Source organism: Bubalus kerabau, chromosome 23, assembly GCF_029407905.1.
Source record: "Bubalus kerabau isolate K-KA32 ecotype Philippines breed swamp buffalo chromosome 23, PCC_UOA_SB_1v2, whole genome shotgun sequence".
NCBI classification, from domain to species: domain Eukaryota; kingdom Metazoa; phylum Chordata; class Mammalia; order Artiodactyla; family Bovidae; genus Bubalus; species Bubalus kerabau.
Window position 1 is genome coordinate 22,438,601 of NC_073646.1, and position 4,661 is coordinate 22,443,261.

General features: G+C 45.8%; 1 non-coding gene across 1 annotated transcript; it reads right to left on the reverse strand.

Annotated features, from left to right (window-relative positions):
* Nucleotides 1-4,298: 4,298 nt before the first annotated feature.
* TRNAE-CUC (transfer RNA glutamic acid (anticodon CUC)) lies at nucleotides 4,299-4,371 on the reverse strand. The gene has a single exon. It is a non-coding gene; the product is annotated as a tRNA-Glu (tRNA).
* Between the last annotated feature and the right edge of the window lie 290 nt (nucleotides 4,372-4,661).

The following is a 4,661-nucleotide window of genomic DNA, read 5'->3' on the forward strand; positions in this document are numbered from 1 at the left end:
TACTTATGTGTTAATACCACATTAGAGGTTAAAATTGACTTAGGTAAAACTAGGCAACCAGCTACAAGTCTCCTCAAAGTGTCAAGTCCAGACTGGCTGTCATGCTTATTCTCCTGAAAAGAAATGAGATCTATTTTGTTATTAACATTCAGGTGGTCACTCACCCAACTACTTCTAACTGGATCTGCTACCCTGACACCAATCACAGTGGGATAATAGAAGTAGACATCTACTGTATATCACTCCAAATGGTTCCATTCCTCTGGACAGAATAACCCAAGACCTGACTCTATCTGAACCAAGATCAGAATTGCTACCAAATGTAATGTAGTTCTTACTCCTGCTTGGACCCCTGGTTATAATAATTCTTTTACTGGTCTTTGGATCCTGTCTACTTAATCTACGTGTCTAGTTTGTTCTTTTTAAGGACACAGTGTTTTCCCAGATGAGATGATGGTACTGCAGAGATTCCAGCCATTCCTCAGGACAGATTCTGCTGGAATAACAATAGAAGTCAGCCTGGGCCACTTGATGAGACAGGACAAGAACTCTGTGACCCTGGCTAGGTAGGGTCTATGAGCCCCATGCTAGCCTGAAGAAGCTACAGAAGATAGACCTTCAACTTTCATCCAATAAAGATTTCTTGGGGCTCAGGTCTTTCTGGGGGGATTTGAGGCCAGAGATAGATAAGCTCCAGGTTAGACATTTACAGCCAGCCTCCTGTTTACACTTCCAGATAGAAATAACAACAGAAAGATAGTAAATAGCTGGACTTTTGTCTCTGGTGCTAAGTTACTTCAGTTGTGTCCAACTCTTTGTGACCTACCAGGCTCCTCTGTCCATAGGACTCTCCAGGCAAAGATACTGGAGTGGGTTGCCATTACCTCCTCCAGGACTTTGTCTCTGGTGGACACTTTATGATAACAGTAATGGCAGGGGCAGAGAGGAACTGAGCCCTCTCATTCCGTTAAGAGATACAGAGACTACATATTTCTCATTCTTGAGATCAAGGAGACCTTTCTGGCTACACGTGCACAGAAAGGATCTTTGAGGGTCAAAAAGGGGCACCACCCTATAGTAGGTGATGTCAACCTACCCATAGGCCTCTTTACTAGAATCCATGTTGGCTTAAGAGACGTTCACACACAGGGAGGACTGTGATTAAAGCAAATACGGACTCAGAGCCAAGCAAAGAAAGATGACTGGCCAAGAGGAAACACTGGAGAAATGACCCAAATAAGTGATTCAAAGTACCACGAGGGCACGGCTGTCTCTCTGAGCCAGCCCTGTGAGTCTATTCACATGTACTCTTTTTCCTCCTAATAAACAATTTACTTGTTTCACTACTTTCCATCTGTTTGTGGAAATGCATTTCTACACAACTGCAGGCCAGGGCCTTGTCACTGGCCACCGGCTCTCATGGTCTAGTGACTAGGATTCAATGCTCTCACTGCCATGGCCTGACCTCAGTCTCTGGACTTCACTTCCTGGCCAGGGAATTGAAATCCTGCTCAAAGCCACTGCAGGCTGAGGCCACCTGAGAGCAAAGGGAATCACAGCCCTGGAGACTGAGCTGATTCCACGTTATCTTCTATGACGTGCAGCATTTGACCACAACAACATGTTTTAAAAGTTGGCTCCTCCTGGGCTTCCTGGCCACAATACTCTGGCTGCTCCTCCTCACTTCCTCTGAGGTCTTCTCTCATCTGCCCTCCTCTAAAGGTCAGTTTTCTTCTGGGCTCTATTCTCCTCTCTCTCAGTTGACTGGCCACAGAACATGAACTCTCTTTTTCGGACGAGCAACCACATACCCACTGTTGAAACATGTGCTGAGCTAAAGCTGAGTGAGGGGAGGGATTTTTTGGTGGTCCAGTGGCTAAGACTCCATGCTCCCAATGCAGAGGTTTGACCCCTGATTGGGGAACTAGACCTGACATAGTGCAACTGAGAGTTCACTTGCCACAACCAAAGATTCCACGTGCCTCGACAAGGATGGAAGATCCTGTGTGCTGCACCTAAGACCCAACACAACCAAAGAAATAAATAAAAATAAATATTAAAAAAAATAAAGTTGAGTGGAGACCAAGTGTGGCTGAATGTCCAACTTGGGATATACAAGTGAGTTCTAGCTTTGTTCCAACCAAGGTCCATATCCATGTGGAAGATTGCTACTGTTACTGCTACTGCTGCTGTTATTGAGTGAAACATGAATCTGCTCATCTACTGGCAGTAAAGCCAACCTACGGACACCGGGCTGTGGTGAAGGAAAGTGCAGGGCTTATTGCAAGGCACCATACAAGGAGTCCGACACAGCTAGTGCTCAGAAAGCCTGAGCCGAGTTCCCAGTGGGGTTCAGCAAGGCAGTTCTAAAGGCCAGGTGAAGGAGAGGTGTCCCAGGGCATGTGATCGGCTCGTGGACAATTCTCAGATTGGTTGATGGTGAGGTAACAGGGAAGTGTCACAGGGGTTAACATTATCAGTCTTTAGGTGCCAGTAGGTCTCAGGGCTGTGCTCATGGTCATCAGGTAGTTAATGTCTTCCATTTGGAGGGGGTTTTAGCTTCTGTAAAAAGCTCAGGAAGTGTGCATCGACATTGTTTTCTAGGAATTTCAGAGAGGAGCTTAAAGCAAAGGTGTGGGGAAGGGAGTCTGTCCTGGAAAGGCTCTATAAGGGCCTTTGACTACCCTGCTGCTACTACTCCTGGTATTTTGGTTGGCTGAAGAGGAACTCAGACCTCATCATAGAAGTAAACAGCTTTCACTCCCAGCACCACTATTACCAATATCCCTTTGCATCCACAGTGGTCATGGGAGCTGTTATATGACCAGCTTAGGAAGGAAGTATGAAGATTTGGGTCTGAGGCCATGAGGCGAGGCAGGAACAACAGGAGAGAGGAGAGGATGTCATGGCATCTGTATCTGCTGGACTCCACAGAATGGGTTTGTGCCCCCGTCATTAGAAGTGTGAAGAACATGTGCTATAGAATTGTTTTTCAAAAATCTTTTCTTAGGAGGTGGGTGGCATATATAACACACATAAAGAAAAATTCATGCTTTCCCTGATGGTCCAGTGGTGAAGAATCTGCTTTCCAATTCAGGGTACACGACTTTGATCCCTGGTTCACAAACTAAGGTCCCTCATGCTGCAGAGCAATGAAGGTACCACAACTACTGAGTCAACATGCTGCAACAAAGACCCAATGCAGCAAAAAAGAAAAAAAGAAAAATTCATAAAACGTAAGTGGACAGCAAGAAGAACTGCTATAAAGCAAACACTCATATGGGGCTTCCCTGTTGGCTCAATGGCAAAGAATCTGCCTGCAATGCAGGAGATGCGGGTTTGGAGCTCTGGCTTGGGAAGATCCTCTGGAGAAGGAAATGTCTACCCATTCCAGTATTCTTGCCGGGAAAATCCCATGGACAGAGGAGCCTGGAAGGCTACAGTTCATAGGGTCGCAAAGAGTCAGACATAACTAGCAACTGAGCATCCATGCATGCAAACACTTGTATGAATAACCACCACCGAGATCAAGAACTCGAACAATCAGCCCTCTAAGAGCCAGCCCCCACATACTTCTTTACTTTATAAACCTTTTCCTTCCCGCCTTCCAAAAGGAAACCATGTTCCTGAGTTTTTGGTAATCACCCCTTTGCTTTTCTTTGCAATTTTATCACCTTAGAATGAATCTCTGAGTCATGTCATTTCATTTTGCTTGTTTTTGAGCTTTATGTAGATTTATTGAAAATACCTTTTTTGTGAGTATTTTCTTTCACTTAACTTCATGTTTGCGAACTGCATGCATGCTATTGTGTGGAGTGCATTCTCACTGTTCTTTGGCATCCCATCCACTGTGTAAATTAACCACATTTTTCAAAAAGAAGCTCATTCTACTTACTGCTGAAGGACAGCAGGGTTGTTTCCAATGCTTGGCTTTTACAAAGATGCTGTCTGTAGGACTGTTTTCTCTGAGAGCCTTTGTGACTGTTGGGGAAGCAAGCGGTTGCAGTGATGGAGTGGTGGGAAGGGCCGCTCATGTGCAGAATCCACTCTCTGTGGGGCCCCGAGACCTCTCTGCATTGTGAGCTTTGGGAGGTGGCACTCCAACGCCAGCGCGTTCTCACACGGGACACTGTCAGCTAGTGGTTCCTTGATGTGGCTTCTTGCATCTCAGTCTGAAGCAGAGAGAAAGAACTTGGCAACTTTTGTGTTTTCAGACTGCAGCGGAAAACTAGTGTGTGAGTGCAGATGAAGTTGCTTTTTATTTTTCCTGCCATGCTGTATGACTTGTGGGATCTTAGTTCCCTGACCAGGTATTGAACCTGGACCCTCTGCAGTGAGAGTACAGAGTCCTAACCACTGGACTGCCAGGGAATTTTCTAGATGTTTCTCTTTGGATATAGGGATGGGGTGCAGGTGATAGGCTGAGAGGAATTGTAATTTGGGTTTAAGTGTAAATGTCCATATAGTGAATCCACTGTAGCCTCGTTCTGTCACACCTGTTGACTAGTGGGGAAGGGGCTCTTGTCAGACCACCTCGGTGTGTGAGTGTGTTACTTGTTGGGTCTCTGATGGGTTTTTGTTGGTGGCACTGGAGTAGAAGGGCCTGCCCCCTTCCCATTGACTAATCCTGCAGCTGATACAGATCATCAAGATGACACTGG